The 21,038-nt window shown below is 36.9% G+C and overlaps 1 protein-coding gene across 3 annotated transcripts in view; it reads left to right on the top strand.

Moving 5' to 3' along the window:
- Positions 1-21,038, top strand: part of SLX4IP (SLX4 interacting protein) — a 79,466-nt gene that overhangs the window by 17,775 nt on the left and 40,653 nt on the right. The gene's annotated exons all lie outside the window — the stretch shown is intronic.

The raw sequence follows: 21,038 nt of genomic DNA, 5'->3' as shown, positions 1-21,038 counted from the left end.
AGGCTTCGGCCGCCCCGCAGCCCGACCGGCCGGCGTAGACGTGGGGATCGAGTAATGCCGCTTGGTTTCTTCCTGCCTGGTGTAGTTCAGCTAACTAGCCCCCCTCTTCAAAGACGGAGAAGTGGAAAGGGGTGTTAGTCCATTTCAGTTCTGCCTAGTTACGGAGCCGTACCGCTTCCTTTGAGGAAACGCAGAAGAACCCCTTTCAAGGGTCATTTACTGTTTGTTTTTATAGTGGATTACCCTGCATACGTATTTCTTTTCTAATGACTTCTTGATCATTTCTCTAATTTGGGAAGTATACTTTTAAAGACTTTTGGTGACATGTTTATTTTTCTTAAATGCTTATGGAACAGAAACACAACCTCATGAGGCATGTGTGTCCCAAATGGAATTACAATGGTCACACAGTGTTATATATCTCTGAATTTTTGTCTTCTAACTTTACTGCTGTAATTTTAGGGCAGAAGCTATTTTGAAGAACCTTGTTCTCCATGCATACATTAAAAATATCAATGGGGTATAAGCATATGGAAAACTTAACAGGGAATTTCTCCTTCCCCCTTCACCTTCCCACATACGCAAATGAACATTAGGGGGGAAGAAAAAAAAAGGCAAATCAAACCAGAAATCTGTCTCTGACCTTTTTACACCCAGGTTCTTGATAACAACCTTGTACTCTTAGAAATTTCAGCCATGGGTAGTGGTGTTCACAGATGGATGCTGGAAAGATGGTGGCCTTTGCTTTTTATTGCTGGCTGTGTGAGGAAATCTCAATTAGCGTAGAAAAATACTGAGAATTCTTGTATTGAGTGATTGAAGAAAATATTTTTGATTTATACTGCCCACTTGCCGTTTAAAATTGTATGTTTTATTGCTAGATATAGAATGGGAAGATGGAACAGTTTGATACGCTTTAGCTATGGCAGTCTTTAGGTGTAAGAGTGTGAATGGTAAAGCTACTAATTGATCTCCCTGTGTTGCAGATAGCTTGCATCTTCTTTTCCCTAATGGTTTCACAGTGCTGTCCTCAGTAAACCATGAGAGCAGTAGGGCTTTGTTTTTTATTAATAAAAAAAAAGTTACCGGTAGCTGCTGAAAACTTTCCAGTGATTTCTAAGTAAATTAGCAACAGCAGTTTGCAGCAAAAGCTTGCGGGAAATTAGCAAATTAGAGATTTAAGACATTCAGGTACTAGGGCTGTGGTATAATAGTTACAGTTGTAATAAAAATTAGAATAATTTAATATATCTTACATGCCTAGAGAATATGAGTGAAGTTACCATAGTTTCAGAATGTCTCGGTTCTTAATGATGATGATGTTTGTTATTTTTAATTTCTTGATTCCCCTCCCCGACTCTTATCCTTTCTAAACAATGTAAAGGGAAGAAAAAATAACTTTTGTGAAATATGAGTCCTCTGTTTACTTTTAGAAAAGCTTTGTTTCAATTTATTTATTAATTACTTTTATGAAAGGGGTAAAGATGTAGGTATATGTATGTTGTAATGCTTGTTTTAAGACACTTAAATCTCAGTGCTTCTAATATTGGCAGTCTGGCATTCATTGTAAGTGTAATAGGTTATTTCGTGCTGCTTCTCTTTATATTCATGGTTATGATACTGAAATGTTAAGACCACACACAGACAACAAGGTCTCTAGCCACTTAAGCGTGTAAACAGTCTGGCTTTTTACAAAGTGGAAAAATATTTCTTGTGCAGTATTTTAACATGATCAGCATGTTAAGGCTCAATCTGCAACTGTGTCAACATTTCTTTGGCTGTAACCATTAATTCTGTAGCCTCTTGATAATATGTAAAATGTGAAACTGGTTTGTTTACTACTGGGATTTGTCAGCAATTACTGTCTGCATTTAGCTTAGTACTTTCAAATAGATAATAGATCAAAGAATTATTTTGCATCATCACTCTGGTTTTAGTAAAACAAAGGATTTTATCTTTTTTTTCAGCTGGCTTTGGGCTCTTTAAAGGGACATTGAAGCAATAAATTTCGTAAATATTGTTCTTATACCTGTTTGATGTTAGTAGGCACAGGTACAGTACATTAAATAAGATTCTGTAACTGCTATTTGACATGAATTTAGCTATAGAGACAGGAGCGTACATCTCTTTAAGGCCTCAGTTATCGTGGGACCTGGCATGGCTTCAGCATGGCTAGGATTTTTTGTTTTGTTTATTTTTTGTAATTAATGCATGTTTTCAGCATTCTTATTACCACTAGAAACTGCGAGTGCACCGGTCATGTGCAATATTATCTAAGTGCCATATCATCTTCATCACAAAGAATTGTGAAGACTACAAGTCCTGATAGACTGTTGTTCATTTGTTTATAGTATGGAGCTAATAAGAGTAAGATGGCATAGAAGCATTTTTACGGACATCATATCTGGTCAAATAATAAATATTTGGTTTTATATAGTCTTTTATCTCTGTTCTCAAAGTCTTTATTAATATATTTATGAATTTAGTTTCCGTGTATCTTTGAGGTTTTACAGGAAACAAAAAAAACCAAACAAACCCCAAAACTTACTAGATATATCTGCAGAACTTTGGTAAGGATTTTTTGTTTACTTAGAAGTAGGCTGTATAATTGCTAACTAAAACTTGCCACTGCTCCTGAGAAGGTTGTCATTAATTAATTCCGTGGTCTCAGGGGCACTTTGTTAAAATATTTCACCTGAGCTTTTCTCATAAGTTTGTACGAATCTAAAGTATTTATTTTCCTACGAGTATTTTATTTAAGAGATAAAAATAACAGCGTAGTATAGAATGCACACAAATCCATATGGCTGCCACTTTAAAAATCTCAAAATACAGACAGACTTGCAATATGGATGAGCTAAATTATTGGGGGGAAATTCAGTTTTAGGAATAGTCAGCTGATCGAATAAGCTATTATATGAAACTCTTAAAAGGCAAACCTGTATTTTTAAAGTCACTATAATAAAGTATTTAATAAATGTGTCATTATTACTGTAGGCGATTAGTAAACCTTTCCGTTTGTAGATCACTATCTTTTCATTTTTAAGACTTAAATGCTCTTTGCTGCTTAAATTCTGTTACCGTTACTGAATACCACTCAGACCAGATGTTTTGTAAGTGCTAAAATCTGAATGAATCTTTTGCCCAGTAAAAACCAAACATACCATTCTCCCAAACAGCATATGAACAAAGAGGATTGATGTGTTTCATCATTCCTATTCAGCTGTCTGGCCCAGCTTCATTTCCTTTGATGGAAAAATGATAAATATAAATTACAAAGTGAGGCAGCAAATCATCTTTGTCTGTGAGTTAAAACTAAATTCTTGATACCAGTTTTGTTTTCCAAGATTTTAAACATTTAACTTAAATTGTGAATTTTGTGCAAACAATTTGTTTAGTACAGTAATTGGAACAGAATATTTTTTCCAGAACCAGTAGATCTTCTTCTAGCTATATGTTATGGCATGGTAAATGAGCTCCTTTAAAGATGTTCTGACCATGTTGTTGTTGGTTGGGTTTTTTTTCCCCCAATGTCAACTGACAACATGTTTAGCCTGTTCAACATCTATACATACTGTATAGCGTTTATATAATGTATATATTAATACATATATTTAAAAAGTTGTTGATGTTTTTACTTGTTTTTTCCCTGCAAATGGTAAATTTTAGACATACCTACCAGCTATGTATTGTAATCTTTTGAATGGTAACAAATCACAGGCTTTAAGAAGCGACAGTAATTGTAAGTTGAGTTTTGTGATGAACCCTTTGCCATTGGTTTGGAAATCTCCCCACCAAGTTATACACATCTGGGAAAACCAGTTTACATTTATTCAGTAGATTCAATTTTTAGTTAAGAAAACCCTCTACTGAGAGTGAATCTCCTGTGATCTTAGTGGCCTCTGCTGGACTGGAGATTAGAAGGGTGAAGATGGAGTCTGTCCAATTTGAGAGTAGAGAAGAGAAAGGGTGGGATGTCTTACTTAAACAAAACCCGGCAACAACAAAAGGCAAACGAACCAAAAACTGCTGAGGATCCTTATTTATGGGGCAGAGACTGGGGGTGGCTGGCATGAGAATGGGCTACAGGGATTCAGTAGTTTGGGCGAGGAACAGAGACTGAATGTTACGAGAGCGGTGGAGCAGGAACGAGGAGAAAATTAATGATGGACGTCAACACTGGAGCAGGGATGTGCAGGGAGTATCAAACTGAAAGCTGAACTAAAAGGTTGAATGGAGAGAAGGTTAGGAACAGGGCAGTAGTCTCCTGCTTGCCCTTTCTTCTTCCAAAGTATGGAGCAAAACAGGAATTGGCAATGGCTTGATAATGAGATGAGGGTTAGGAGTAGTAAACTATTCAAACCGATGGAAAATCTTGAGTGGCAAGATTAATCGGTTGAAAGACTGGTTTTGGCAGCTTGAAATAGGGCAGAGATTAGGAATATCCAGGTGCTGGAAAGTGTCATTTTTGGGGGATGATGGGGACAATTGTCTGCTTTACAGTCTGTGCTCTCCTTTGCACCCTGGAAGGAGAACATAAGGCCCCTGAAGTGAAACAAAGTCACAAAATGTTTTATCCTTCTCCAGTACTAATACAAAGAAAGGATGGTGGTTTACTGTAGGTTAATTGTATGGGTTCAATTGGTGGAGGCTTCTGTGGTGCTTCCAATCCTGCTAATTTCCCTGTGGGAGTCAGCGTGTCACCATATGGCAGATTCTCCTTAATCAGTTTTCCGCCTGCCCTTACCAAGGTCGTACTCAGGAACTGTTTAACTTAACAAATCTACCTGCAGTCATCTAGGAGCGTGTGTGGTGTCCTTGGCCTTTTTTGAAGTCTTTCTGTGGTATATTGTGATTGTGTTTTTAGTGTATCACTGCTTCACTGTGTGCATTTTTGTTACGAAGAGATGAACAGTATCTGTGTAAGGCTGGAAAAAATAAAGTTCACTTCAGTGTGGTATTCTTACAGGAGCAAGTCTTTAAAGGTGTACTTAACTGGAATATAGGGAAGCTATTCCAGGAGTCCATTTTTCAAGACTTTGTTAGAAAGGTCAGACCTGTTCTTGAACATTTATCTCCTAGCTACTCCTACTTTTAATCAGTTAATGGAGGATAAAATAAATCTGGATAATCTCCACATCCTCGGTAGTATAGAAAGACACTGCTGCTTTAAACAACAAATCCAACCCCCTTTTAAAACAGAAAATCAGTATGAATAGAATTTTTATTTTGATTTTTATTAGTTTTTGTCATCTGCAGTTATATAAAAGATCTAACATTTTATCCAAGAAGTGTATATTTCTCTTAATGGCTTTTAAACACTTGTATATTTGCCTGAATGTTTCAAAAATGCTTGGTTGATAAAATCGCAGATTTTTTGTAGGTTGTTATTTTTCATTGTTTTTCTGAAGCATCAAGTATAAAACTTTGGTCTGTGAAAGACTTTTCACTGAATACTATCAATTAATGACTTTTTTTTGCTAGTGATGCTTATTCAGCTGTTCATGACATTGTAAAATTTCAAGAAGATGTAACTTTTGTTAAGTTCAGGATGACTTTTTATCTATTAATTTTTAGCATAAGTATTTCAGAGTAATCTTCAGCCTAATGAAGGAAGGTTGAAAGCCATATTGAAAGACTTTAAAGCCAGCAAGTTTTGGAGCAATTGCATAAAAGATTATCACTTTTATCATGTGATAATCATTAATACTAATGAATTAAAATATTTGAACACCCTGGTCTCTAGTGTCCTCTTTGATGTTAATTACTTTACAGCAGATCACATAAATTCATTCTTGGTGTCAGACAAGTAAGGAGATATTTCCTCTTCATTTAACTGTGTCCCTTAGCAATATAGTAGGTCTTATTAGTTGATTAATAACACGTATTTTTGCTGTGTTTGCTACATACAAATGCTCATCTTTTTATCTTTTTAAAAAGCTTTGAGTGGACCTTTGTTAGTAAGTTCAAGCAAAAAATAATATAAAGATGTAAATACTTGGCGACATGTAAGTATAATGAAGCTTAACAACATTATCGGACATGTTAAAGCAAAGTTCTTTTTCTGTCTTCCTCTTACTAACGTGAATCAGATAAAGTGGACAGTGCGTTCACTTGTTCCTGTCTCTGTGGTACTCTGCGTTCCTGACATCCAGGAATTGTAATCTGTCATGTGCTGTCATCTCTGTTTCTTCATTCCTTTTAACAAAGACAGTTGTGAGGCTAGCATACTATCAATTTTTTTAATTAAAAGATGAGCTGTTGCTTTCCAAGGGGTAACTCCCGCTCAATTTGTAATGTAGGATTTTTTTCTGTTGAAATCAATGGAAAAAATTTAGGGTTTTTTAACTTAATTTATAAAGTGTACTCTTTCCTGCGTTGACTCTTTAAAAAGATGCAGACATATAGGAAGTGAAAACTCAGCCATGGCAGTCTAGCTTTGCAGATATCGTTGAAGACCCTTAGTTGGCATAGTCTTTATCAGCCATTGTCTTTGGTAGGTGATTTTTGCAGCATGAGAGACTTCATCCTTTGGTTTTGCTCCTTTGATTTTCACACATACAATTGTATGACAGCTGTAGCTTTTTTAAAAACCAATGAAATCACATTATATTAGCAGCATCTATCATCATGTATTTTAATATAAAATTTCTGACTACTGGTAGGCGTTGCTTAAGTTCCATCAGAAATGTTATTGTTGTATACAAAGAGGCCTTTCCATCTCGTCAACCTGTCTTTTTCAACTTTGTGGGTTTCCAATAACATGGGTACAGGTGAATGTTGTAAGAGGAAGGAAAGAAACTTTCTGACCTGTAATATGATCTGTCTATTGGAAGAATGCTTCATAGATCTGTTTATCTACTGCCTACAGAGGGTAAAACCTTTACACAGGATACTACTGGTGCACTGCCTTTAGAAGAAAGGGGAAGTGTATTCCCTAAAAATGACCCTGAAATTCACGGCCAAATGTCTTGAGCAAAATGCAAGTGGATTTATGCTATTGAAGCTGATTGCAAAGCTTTAAAATGTTAGAGTTGCATGTTTTCTGGGATTATTACTCATCTTATTCAACTGTTTTAAAAATGTAATCAGGAACGTGAAGCTTCTACTGGATCTGCTTGATTTTACATATTGGCAAGTTTAAAGACACTGAAGGATATGTTTTGTCCTCAAGTACAACAAATTGTCTCTAAGTGTGTGTCTGTAAACCTTTTTCTGCATCTATGCAGAGATGTTACAATGGCAGAATTTGACCTTGTCTTTTAAAATCTATTCTTCTCCATTGCTGCTACTATTGTTGGTATCCTTTGTTTCTGTAGCTGAGATGGATTTTTTTAATGATGTGTTAAAAAAATTACTTTTTCCTTAGCAGCTGTAATCAGAAATACATATAGGAATCTTTATTTGTTAAAAGGGATTGTGAAAACAAGGTAATTGAACATAATGCAGCATTATAAAGACTTCAGTCTTAAAAAACTGCTTCTGTATTATGCCAAATTGATCTTTAGTTCTACTGTTTGTATATGAGTAAAAGTGCTATTGGCAGATATGGTTTACATATACAGATTAATGGAGAATTTTCTTCTAAAACCTCCGACGCTTTCTTGTAATACTAAACTGTAAGGATATCTAAAGCAGTTGTTACTGAATTTCCCATGCATATTGAGTGAGAGTGCTTTTTAAAAATCCCTGGAAAGCAGACCTAAATACAAATCTTGTAACATTAAAACTTCAATGGAAAAGACTCTGGCAGGTTACATTTCTTTCATAGTTCTGTGTTTCCTTTGAAAGAAAAACTTTCCCAGATGGTCATTGCAGGGTACTGAATGTGACCAGTAATTTTATGTAAGCATTTAAGTTCATAGCCCCTGTCAGAATTCCTTATTTGGGTATTGGATTCTTTGCAGTGGGTTTTTCATTTTTTACCACTATCTGTATGCTACTAAATGAATGCAAGTTGAGGGTAAGATTATCTGCAAGGTCATAGTGAAACTTAAAGCATGATGGACAAAGTATACTTACCGAGGTTGGAACTAGAAATAAACACACAAAGGAACGTATATGGCCATACTGATGGTTATAAATTAAGTGTCAAGGTTTCAAATCTGGGAAAGTATCATCAGAATTTATAAAGTTCTACTTAAATAGTCCATTCTCCTCACTTCAGACATCTGTTGCTGGTTATTGTTTGAGTGACCACCATGTACATTATACAAAAAGGAATGTGTTTTTTGTAAGATCTCTGCTAATGTGGCAGATAAAATCCCAGTGTTTGATAGCAGTGCCAAAGGGCAAAGAGGTGCTGAACAATATTCCTCATCTTTACCATAACTTTCCTTCCTGGAAAAACAGGCTTTGACAGTGGGAAAATGAAGACTGAGATAAGGAGAGGTGGAAAGAGGCTTGGGAACTGAGAGTGATATAGACCAGAACTGTACTTCAGCAAGCAGGGGGAAAAGTCTTCTCTTATGCTGATGCACCAATAATTATTTTTTTGTTGATTACAAATTTGAGTGATATCTCCTTCCTATGGTAATAAATTAAAAGGACTAGCGAGTTAAGAAACAGTTGTTTTTGTTGGCATGTAGCGTAAACTGGGCCTAGTTTTTACAGCTCTAGCAACTGATTGTTGACTTTTTTAAAGAAAAATGCACTGTTTTTATTAATGCAAAATGCTGTATCAGTCTCAATTTCATTTTTCAGAGGAGCAAAATTGGAACTGATGAAAATTATTTACTCCTTGTGAGATATGAAGTAGTTGGCAATGATGGTTGTCTTGTTTTTATTGATTATGGGCGTTAAATTGCAATGCAGCAGGTAGGGAAGTCTGTTGCGTGTAAACTGTATTTCTTTCCCCCTTACAGAGCTAAGCAGGTAGATACAGGTTATGGAAAATTAGGTATACTGCAGACATGTTAAGTAACTCAGTTTTAGTTTTCCATTTTAACATACTGCTGGATAGATACAAACATTGCAATTAAGCAAGATTTAATTCAGCTAGGTGACATCTTAGATGCTCGTTATCAGATGGCATACCTTACTTTACTGAGCTGCTTTCTTCTGTCAGTTTTACTATAGGACTCGCCCATTGAGAAGATGCGTTAAGGAGGAATTGTGACCTTGGCAGGCATGGAGGAAGTCTTGAATGATGAACTTAAATTCATGAAGAAAGTCATGAAGCATTAGGAGACCTATGGCACTTTTTTGTGATAGGCTTACTGATAGAGCAAGGAGAAAAGGAATCTGATAAATGTAGAAATAGATGTATTTTTTTGCTAGAAAATGATAAAAATAAAAAAAGTTAAGGGACTGTTTTACACAAGATTATCATCTTATGTACAGAACGTGGTGGTTTTTTTCAGCAGTTTGGTTCAGTATGGGGGGAATGTTGGAGACGAGTGAAGCAGAATTAGTCTCTTGAGGAAGAAAGCACTAGCTCGAGCGTGATTCTCTGTATTTGCACACAACAGGAGAGGGTACTGAGATGCATTTGTAGAGTTCTGCTGTTTACTAAGATGTTGTTAAAAAGTGAAATTTTTGAAACAGATGCATTAACTTTGAAAACTAATTTTCCAGTTTCATAGTGTTCTTAGCTGCAAAAGAAACAATGGGTTTTAATATAGTTGTCTATTTTAGTTAATTTGTACTCTGCACTGGAATAAGTACATAGCTGGATTTTAGCATATGTGTGAATAATAAACTTTGGCAGATCTTGTTCTTTTTAAACTGCCCTAGTTCCATGTATTTGAGAGTGCCTCGTATGATACGACTAGAAGGTTGTCAGATCAGTGTCTAACTTCTGTAGCAGGCAAATCAGCACAAACTCCATTAAGGCAGAATGAATGGATATACAGATTTGTGTAGTACATTGGGAACAAGTCAAAACACCTGTTGTGAAGAGAAGTCATGCATCACAGCCTTCTGGCTTCTTTACAGGAACTGGTGAGTGTAAGGAACAGGGAAATCTGGTTGCTGTAACCCATTTAGATTCTCCAAAAAGTGATTGACAGGGTGCCTCACCACAGTCTCTTTCAGTGAGCTGAGAAAGAAGGTCCTTACATAGATTACCTGGCTAAAGGATAAAGGTGGATGGAGGCAATACTGGAGTCAAACAGGGAACTCTGGGGCAGACACTGTATTTGTAAATGACCTGAGAAGGGAGCAGAAGTAGCAAAGGCTTACAATGAAGTATTGCAAAAAATCTCAGAGTATTGAGTGACTGTACAATTAAATGACAGATGAATAGGTAAACGCGATGTATGTGGGGGTGAGGGAGAACAGCTTCGAACTTATGGATGCAAATGATGGGTCCTGAACACAGGACCACCACACAGGAATGACTTCTTAAAGTTTATAGTATTTTCTGAAATCATCAGTTCAATTCACAGCAGCATTTTAAAAAGCAAAGTCAATTTGGGGAATTAGTAGGAACAGAATGAAGAAAACATAAGTAATACCATCACTGCACCATGGTGCAAATTGAGGGCACATCTACTTTTTAAACACTGCGTATGCTTATACTTCTCCTTAGTGGAACTAAGAGAATTAGTGAGAGGTGTGGAACTTCTTCAGTGTAAGGAACAATTTTAACGCTCTTCAGCCTGGAAGAGAGAAAGCTGGACGTGAGCGGGTGGGGAATAATAGTGGTCTATGAAATCACAGATGGTAGGAAGAGAGAAATAAGAAATGACTGTTTGTTCTAATTTAACAACTGAAGGTATTTAATTAAACCAACAATATCATTTGAAATGAACTAGAAGATATGATTCCTCATGCATGTGTGATCAGTTTGTGGGACTGCCTGCCACAGGGTATTGTGGATGCAAAAATTCACGCAGTTTTATAGACCAGTTTAACAAATTCTGGGAGAAAACAATTGCTGATGACTTCTAAATACAGATATAGCCTATGGGATATAAAGCCCCAGAATCTCACATTGCCGAATGTCTAATACATCTACTGAGGAAAGTATCATTATTTGCTTATCTTTTTTAACCTTTTCCTGTAGACATCTACTACTAGTCGCTGTCAGAGCATACAGGTCATTGTGGACCTTTGGATTGACCCAATATAACTTTTTATGTCTTTAAAGTGTACATTTTGTTACAGCAAATCAACACTATTCATCATTTTTGGTGATTTTAATGTTTTCCATGTGTGTTAGGATTGCTACTAATTATCACTGGAACTTTTATAAACATAATTGTGGGAAATATTTCCCACATATTCCCAGTTAGTAATATAATCCACGGGAAATTTGAAAAAAACTGGCTTTGAAATTTAAAGCTTCAACTTTTTTAAAATGCATTCCCAAATATCAGTTGAAATCCTATATACTGGTAGTCCTTTTTAACCTTACTAAAAATTACGTCCTTTCTTCTTTGAGGTAACAGCTTTTTTGATCTGAGTGAAATAGATAAATATTTTTGAGAATAAATCAGTCCTTCTTGCCATCCCACACCCCGCCGAGCTTTAAAATAGGACTTCTCTGAAATCTTGGGAGCATGTTGTTTCTATTATACTTCATAATAGGTGAAAATGAGCAATGTGTTACCCATACTGTCTGTACATTGTATTAAAAACAAGTGTTTTCCCTTGGGTTTTCATTACTTGATTGACCACATGTGAATATAACCTATCAATGCACTTAGCGTGAAAAAGAATTATAGAAACTGACAAAACCAGTTATAGATTAAACTATACTTGTGTAAAGTATACACAGTTTGTTTCTTTCTGTGTCCATTCAATGTTTGTTTTCATGCTAAAAACAATCACACTTAGTTTGGATTTTCTTTCCCCCTAGTGGAAGAGACTTGAGTTGTTTTAACTCATTTTTACAAACCTTTAGAAGAAAAATGGTAGGCACTTAACCCCCCCCCAACCTGGGAAAACTGCGTTGTAGAAAGAGGAATATTTGCAGAAGGATTCAGGGGTTTTTTTATGTGCCTGCTAGGTGCATGTAAATACTGATTAACATGTGTACCATCTACTGCTGTACAGTAGTAGATGTGTACATTAACATGTGTACCATCTACTGCTGTACGTACCTGCCTTCCTTACAGGTAGGTGATGTGTTACTGGATGCCTCCTGAAGGCCTGGTGTTAGAATGGAGTCAGGTGTACTTTTTCAGCTGTGTCTGATTTAAGATCTAGTCATCTGCCACCTGCTTTTCATTGCCCTATTCTCCTACCAGAGGTTACCACTTCTTAAGTTTGCTAGGAGAGGTATATGAATAGTCATTCCCTATTTATTTCTATCAAACTCAGTAGGTTTTAGTATGCCTTTTAATACAGATGTTGTATCCAAACTGGTTTAGTTAGGGGACGGTTGTACCTGTTCAGTTCTGGAAGAAGTAAGATGGAGGCAGAATGGGCAAAGACAGACAAATGGGGAAATAGCTTTCTTAGCAGGTTAAGTTTTAGTCTAAGCAGCCTCTCTGGTGACGAACACCTCCACCAGGAAGCAGTGGTACATTTCACAACTCGTTCTTGCTAACTATTCAATGTTCAACTGTGTTAATATTTTACATACTTTTATAAATCAGTTGTTGCTCCTATTCCTTTTGTATCCATTTTTCTCTTTATTTATGCACAAAGTCTATTATATACTCTGTTCAATGCCAGATGAAAACAATTTTTTCTCATGGACATTTAAAAAAAAAATTATATTTCTTTGCTCTCCAGCTGGTAATTCCTTGAGGTTTTTGCTCATCTGTTTCCATTTTGAAATACGATGTATTCTCCATCCATTTGATTCCGCTTTTTCAGCCATAAGATTTAAAGCATCACTTGTTCACTTGAAAGGCTCATCTGTTTCTTCCCTTGTACCTTTGTAGATAAAGCATTGATTATTTTGTTGAGCTTTCCTCTGCTTTATGTGGACTAAATATGCTCCCACTTAGCAGAAGGATTTTGTCCAAAGGGCGTCACTTTTGTAATATGCCTTTTTCAGAAGTGAATCACTTCTTTCTTACGTTATTTCTGAAAAAGCTTTCATGCAGTTCTGAAACTTTCCTGGCTTAGCTTTGTTTCAAAGACAAATTAGTTAAAGCGCAGAGTTAAAAAATACCTCTTTTACACACTTGGAAAATGTAACATTTCAACCACTTAAGCAGATTTAACAAGGTTAAGAAATTTGGCTTGCTAGTCCTTTTTTGCAAATAAAAAATACGTTTGCTTTATGTATTTGTCTTAAAATCTGAGCATGTGTGATCAATGTATCTGTAATCTGTTAAATTATTTTGGCATAAAGATTTAACATCTGCAAATATTTTATATTGAAACATGGACTGCAGATGTTTGGTTTGGTTTTCTGTTGCCTCCTGCTTCCCACTTCAGTAGCTGCATGCTGCGGTAGGTAACATCTTCATGAGAGGGAGGGAAGGAAGTAAATTTTAGGGCAGGTGAGACCTTGTCTCTCAGTATAAAAAGGAATCAGAGGCTTTGTGAAATAATTGCAAAGTTGGGGAACGTGGAACAATTTCCTGCACGGGACCTGCCCTCACTTCCCTGTTCTGTTTTTGTGAGAGGGAAGTCGGCCCATCCCTGCAGCTGTTGTACAATAAACTCAAGAAATATGTTACTGGATACCTCATATGCTTGAGAACTGCTGCTCCCTTCATCTTAATAACGGGCACATTACCTTACCAAACAAACATTGTGGTTTACCTCTTCTTCACCTTTACAAGAATTTTGTAAATTGTTTTCTCCATGCTATCCAATGGCTGGATTTATTTCCTCTGACAGAGTTTACATCAAAAGATACTGAGGATGGTCTTTTTTACCTTAATTTCTATTGCACTTAATTTGTCATGTTTTAATGTTAAACGTTTTAATGTTAAAAAACTAGTCACGGCTAGCATATGCAGAAACACATAAAATCAGGTGGTGCATTACTCAGCTCCTTAGCCGTCCTGTATGGTTCTTCTTTTCATATGCTTAACAAATACATCAGCAGCTTGCCAATCCATACTTGGTGATCTTTTGTTTATTCTTTAAAGTTTGGCTCATTAATATTAAAATACAGCAGGTAAAGCATGTACGTGAAGACCTGTGAAAAATCATTTAATGAGTTAAAGGTCTGAAAAAGGCCCTTGAGCCTTTTTGTTACTGGCTGTAATTTCCATCAGAAAATTATATTGTCACTTGACTGTTTGTGATTTTTGGGTTTTTTTGGAAGCTTTAGTCATCCCTGCTGTTTCTTAGCAGGGCTTTAAGCAAGCCCTTTTATGTATTATGAGCCTCTAATCATTCTAGTTGTTTTAACCAATCGCTAGACCTGTGATAGTTAGAAATAGCTAAATTTGAAATTCAGTTTAGTTACTCTGAGGAAGTATTGAAGAAGCTGATAATGAGCTAGGTACTTCTCTGATCTTCAGTGCAGAAATCAAAGGAAGTAACGATCATTGTTAGGGTTACCAGTTCTCAATACTTAATGTGGTGATACCTATTACTGTAGTATCTGATCATTACAAAATGAGTGATTCAGACATGCAGAGCTTTTTGTACAGGGTGCGTACTACTTCCTTTGTCTTTCCACCTGGGTAAGAGACTAAAGCCCAGCATGGACTTTCTAGAACCACAGAGGACGTCCCAAATTCCAGTTTAGTGCAGCAGTGACAAGGCCGTTCTTCTCATCATGAATCACTTTCGTAATACCAAACTTCTGTTGCTGATAGCTTAGGGTGAGAGCTCAGTAAGGTAGCTCTAATCTTTATCTGCACCCACTTACCAAAGATCAGGTGATACACAATAACATGTTATCCTGTGGCACTCTATTGGTGTGTCCCAGCCCCAAGAAATGTCCTTAAAATTTATAATTAAGAATTAACTGCATTTAAACAGGTCGTGAATATGTTCAGCTATCCAGTTAATACGGCCTCTTGCCCTCCCCAACCCAAAGTGTCATAAATGCAGGTTGCTGCAGAGATTAGTATTTCTTCGTGGCTTGCTAGCTATGATTTTAAAGATACCATAGTTTTTATAATAATATTTTACGGCAAAAGGGTGAAAGCAGCTTGTTAGAATCTCAAATTATCTTTCTATTATCTTGGACAAATACTGTGCTGCTATTTCTGTTTTTCTGGATCAGTTCTGACACAGGCAGGGACATGGTATATATGCTTTCAAAACAATGTTGAGATTGCACTGTTACTTGGAGACTTTGCCCTGAGGAAAAACTTGCTTTTTGCAATTGTTTGAGCTCCAGCTACATGGCTCCTTTCAAGATGTAGGCTACAAAACCTCCTACGGAATTGGAACCAGACCAGCATAGATTGACAACCTAAATTAAGCTTAATTCGCGCATGCAATTTAGGCCTCTTTTTCAACATTGTACCTGATAGAGCAGTTCTCCTAGACCAGTTCAGATGTTTAGATTAAGTAATTACTGCTTAGCCTGACTGTGGGTGATGAACTGAAGGGCTGTGTTTGCACTGAAGCATTCTTATATTGCTAAAAAACACGCAGATCCTTTACCATGGCAGATACTTAGGGTGTTTTTGAAGGAGTTGTCTTGATTAATTTATTTTAATCTGTTGATTTGGGTGGTTGTCTCACAATTATGTGCTTTAACAGCAGCGTATTAGTCCTTAATTTGAAAGTCTCCAGTATCGTACACAGCTTCATCAGATTTGAAACTACTTAGATTTCTTTACGTTTTCCTAGGGGTTGAATCATCCACATGTATTTCTTGTTTTGTTTTTCCCATCATTTCTTACACTTAATATCCTGTTTATCTGCATCTTCTAAGAGTCTAACATACTGCCTTGATATTCCATCCTAGTTTCTTGTTGTGTTCTCGGACCACTTTTCACAAAAGTTTCTTCTAAAGGCTTGTTCTCTGCTTGCCCCTCTTGGCTTGACATGGGAACTCCTGAATGTGATCTTAATACTTCTATAGCTCATTGGTTGAATTTTCAGATACTACGTCTTTCATTTGACTAAAACACCAGAAAATTGAACACTCCTCCCTTTAGGAATTTCTCAGACATAAACTGTGCACCTAAAAAAGCAAGCTAACCACGTGCGAAAGATTACTTAGATATAACTCGTATTCAGCTTATAAAAGGGGGAATTTCCTCCCTGCTTTTGGAAAGTCTGAATGCATTTTAGATTGACTGATCCCTGCTGAATCTGTGTATAATTTAGTAGAGCTATCTTTGAGGATAGATCTTGAAGTTAGAACCCCCTACACCATTACTGTTGATCTGCTGCTCCCTTTTCACTGTTACAGAGTGATCCCAAAGATTTTTGAAAGCAGGGGACTAAAAAGATGTAGGTCATGTCAGCTGATGGCTATAATCCTTCTTTAACAAGACCAGCTATTTGTCAAAACTTATTTACAACTCTAGCAAATAAAATGGAATCCCATTTGAGATTTCAGAAGGGCAGCCTGGTTGTTTGCTGGACACTCATGAAACTGCAGTATACAGCCCAGATGCTGTAAAGTTTTCTGAAACGTAGCAGAGCTCAGTCTGTGGGTATGAATTTCTAGTTACTCTTCCAGATGTGCACATCTCCCACCTTTTCCCATTTTTGTGATTCAAGATCCTTTAGTCCCGTTTTGCATCTAGTGCAAGCAACTGTGAATTCCCCAATAAGAGAGTGAATGGCTCAGTGTTGAGGACATTTTTGAGTGGTCATCAGGATCTAGTCTATTTTTTCCTAACTATTGCCATCATCTAAGAGTGGAATAACATTATCACTGCAACTAAGTATCACACTTTTCAGGGAAGAGGTAAGATTAGAAAGAAACAGTCCCTGTATGCTTAGCCTGGAGAACTGAAGTTTTACAGTGTAGGGCATGCTTCTCTCCCAGTGGAACGGGGAAACGTGTTTCAAAATCATCTTTAATTAAACTTGGTTATTGTCGTGGTTTAACCTCAGTCGGCAACTGAGCACCACACTCGCTCACCCCCCACCCTGGTGGGATGGAGGCGAGAATAGGAAGAGTAGAAGTGAGAAAACTCCTGGGTTGAGATAAAAACAGTTTAATAATTGAAGTAAAATATAATAATAATATAGAAAGCAAGTGATGCACAGTACAATTGCTCACCACCTGCCTACCGATGCCCAGCCAGTCCCCGAGCAGCGGCCCCCCCGGCCAGCTTTCCCCCAGTTTATGTACTGATGTCCCTTTGGGCAGTGGGGGTCAGCTGTCCTGGCCGTGCCCCCTCCCGGCTTCTTGTGCACCTCCAGCCTTCTCAGTTGGTAAAGCATGGGAAGCTGAAAAGTCCTTGACTAGTGTAAGCACTGCTCAGCAACAACTAAAACATCGGTGTGTTGTCAACATTGTTCTCATCCTAAATCCAAAACACAGCACTGTACCAGTGGTTAATGGTACAGGTTCCTTCCTACTGGGAAGGAAATTAACTCTATCCCAGCCAAAACCAGGACAGTTATAAACAAAGCAAGGTTTATAGAGAAAAGTATTGTCTTTCTGTAGACCAATTAATATAACAAACTTCCCAAGCTTTTGGTACTACAAAGACCATTCTGATCTGAAGCAGAGACAACAAACTTCAAGCTAACTACTACTATTATGCTGATGGTGTCACCTATGTGTGCAGCTATCCTTCTGGAAAGTGAAAGCGTGTGTGACAGTTGCAGCTTGCCTCCTTCCCGCCTGCCCCCAAAAGCTAGCCAAACTATTGTATGTTTCCTTTTCAGCTAAGCTTCAATTAATTCTGACCCTACAGCCTGCATCTGTAGAATAATCACAGAAATGGGAAACGCTAATATGTGTCTTGGGAGGCTGGCTCTCCAGTCCTGTCTGGTTTAATGATACAGCACATTTGGAATGATGTAACTGAATACAAACTCAGCATGCTTATCCCCAGCATCCCAAGTATTCTTGTTTATAATGACTGTTTTTACGCTATTTGAAGTGGTACAGTTTAAAGAAATGAGAGTACCCATGTAGGAGCCCCTGATTGTAAAAATGAGTATGGCAATAAAAAAATATTTGTTTGGGTTTATCTACTCATTGGGGGAGTTGAGATAATAATCCACCATCTAATACGTGCTTATCCTGGGCCAAGGTTTTAACAGGTTATGAGCAGATGACTTTCCTTGACTGACTGACCACGTTGCGTTGGTATTCATTCTGTTTACGTTACATGTCTGGTTATCTTTTCCATTTGCAGAATCTATGAAGTGTTTGATGTATTTGTATAAACAGTTTGATTCCTGAAAATATGTTCTGAATTAGATGCCGTTACTGTACAACAATACACTAACAACATTCTGAGATCATTTAAAGCCCTTTGTTTAATAACACAGTGAATGTTATTAGACTGTTACAGTAAGTAAGTTAACATTAAAAAACAGCTTGTAAAAATGAAGAGTTTTGGAATTTTAGAATTATGGAGGAAATCGAATTGGCGCATCTGTTTCTGTCTTTAATCTTTCAGTGAAATGTTTTCCCGTTGATTCTTGACAAAAGTGTTTCCCATCAGATCAGGCATTCGGCTTTCAGTTTTGACAACCTCACCTCTAAAAATAATTTCCACTGCAAATTTTGAGATTGAATTTGAAAACATGGAATTAAAACTTTCTGTTCTTTTTGTTTGCCTTTCAGTTACAGTACTTAAGAGTCACAAATTGCTTCTTGCAGCCACAATGACTGGAAATGTTTCATTTCCTCTGAAATGTAGTATTTTCTAAAAGCTAGTGTTTTCATGGAATTGCATGTCTTCGGAATAAAAATAAAAATTATTTAGAAACTTTTGTAAGATCATCAAACCTGTTAACATAAACAGTATACATTTTTCTTCCACTTCCCTCTGTTCCCCACAGTTATTTGTATTGGAATTTAGTCTGTACAGAGAACTCTTCCTTTGCTGCTGGAGCAGCCGAAGCTGTATTGAGCTGCTTAGTGTAAATATCTTACGTAAAGCTGTACCATGTGAAGGCATATAAAGTGTAAGTACAGGTGTAGGGTATACAATGTATTGTATAATTTGAGAGTGTAAAGGAGCCTGCATGGGAGCTGTTGCTTATATCATGTTCAGGACTTAGGAAAAATAGGAGGTAACAAGACCCAGAAAGATCTGTGCTTATATTCTCTTACTGCCCATATTCCTCTTTGTCTGTGACAGTTATGCTTCCTTGTGTCCTGTCCCAAAGCTCTTCCAACTGAGTGGCAAAACTGTTGGCTTTCGAATGTTGAAGTAGTTCCAGGTATGCTGTCTACAAGAAAAGTGCTCCAAAACTCAGAAGGATAGAAGTCTTCCATTGGGAAAGCTTGTCTATTGCAAGGATTTATGCATTATTCATATACATTTGTTTTCCTTTGAAGTACTACAAACGTTTGGTCTATTTGTAATATTTTTAAGATAATTTTGAACTGTTCCATTATATAGTTTCAAATATGGTTTGTTATTTTCCAGTTGTTTCAAGATTGGCAAATGAGACAACTGCCATTCAAAAGAAAATAATTACAAACATTATCTCTCCTTGAAAAACAGGTCTATGCTTTGCATCTGTATCTATATATAAAGTTTCTGTAGTCAATAGAAAATGATGCAAGTTAACATGTAGCATTTGATATTTTGAATTTTCTTGATGTATCAAATACTTGTTCGTTGTTGTAAGTGCTGAACCACAAATAATTTACTGGCTTTCTCTGTAATATGCAGTGTCTGCTAACTTTGAAGTTCAGTAGTCAACTCAAAAGTTTGCTGGAGCTGACTAATGATTCACCAGAGATTTTTGAGAGATATTTTGTCATCAATTTAAAGCTTGGAGAGGTTTGCTGTTGCAGCCATCTGGTAATTCTTGGTTCTCTGGAGGAAAGAGAAGCCTTTTGATAAAACAGATCAAAGCATTCTGCTCTTTCAGTGACTGATACCTATAAGTAACTTAGAAGTTTCTCAAAATGACTTCACAATGCCTGTCTCATTTGCCAAACTTTTGCATTCTAGTTACAATACAACAGTGGTCATGAATTATATTTTAACTATATTTAAATCATTATTTAAATACTTCTGTTCATGGTTAATTTACAGATCTCAGTATTTTGTAAACTCAGAGATTTCAAATTTGCTGAATATGCTGTCATGATTAATAAAATTGATGCTAAATCTTGTTCTTTGTCTGTACTAACTGTACGGGTAAGGGTACTCTCAAAGACTGTACTTCTGCTATGCCATAAGCCTAAGATACAGATGTACCTCTTAGACTGTAGGTGATGTACAAGTATAGTGTAAAAATATGTATCATACCATTTCTAGAAGTAATTCTGTTAGCAATTGGAGTTCTGGCGTGGGGTTTGCAGATGTTTGGCAGTGAAGAGCAAATATGGGGAGAGAGAGAGTTAGGACAGGAAGTGTGTGCTGCAATGTCCGCTTGAAACGAGACCAATCTAACGCTGGATTGTACATATACATTTGAGATTTGTCTGGAATCAGGATGTTGTTTCTATTCCATCAGACATTCCAGATGTGCAATTGCCATGACCGCCCATGTCCAGTCTTCTCAAAGAGCGAGTTTATTGCATCACAAGTGCGGCACAAGCAGCCAAAACAGAATGATGAAATTGGCTTTTACCTCGCAAGTTGTTTAGTTAAAGGATGTCTGAGTGAGAGTTGGTGCTGTGTTACAGTAGAAGAAAGGGAAGGCATTAGCTTGTAATGCACCATACCTCTGTGCGTGAAAAAAGGCAGTATTCTCTTGCTAGGGCTGAGTTAGTGCACAGCGGAACTAAGGAGATGTGTTTGTGCCGTTCACTCTTCCTTACATTAAAGGTCATTGTAATGACTCGTGTGCTGACGAAAGAAAATAATTAAACCTCGTATGTCACACTGTCCTCAGTTGAAGCCTATCAAGGAGTTTCAGAAATAGTTGATGTGTCTTGGGATGTAGCCTGTATCATCCTAACAACTATATATAATGTTTATTAATAGGTTAGCCTTATCATTTAACCGTTCAAATGACAGATGTCGATGCATATTAGGTAGTTACCACAAGTTCTTCGAACTTGCTGTTCTTTACATTAGGTAGTTTGGAAAGAGAAAAAGATTTCGGAAGAGGCTGAG

The sequence above is a fragment of the Pygoscelis adeliae genome, unplaced genomic scaffold (assembly GCF_000699105.1).
Source record: "Pygoscelis adeliae isolate BGI_AS28 unplaced genomic scaffold, ASM69910v1 Scaffold122, whole genome shotgun sequence".
NCBI lineage: Eukaryota > Metazoa > Chordata > Aves > Sphenisciformes > Spheniscidae > Pygoscelis > Pygoscelis adeliae.
Note: the sequence above shows the minus strand (reverse complement) of the source record. Positions and strands in the feature narration are given on the sequence as shown.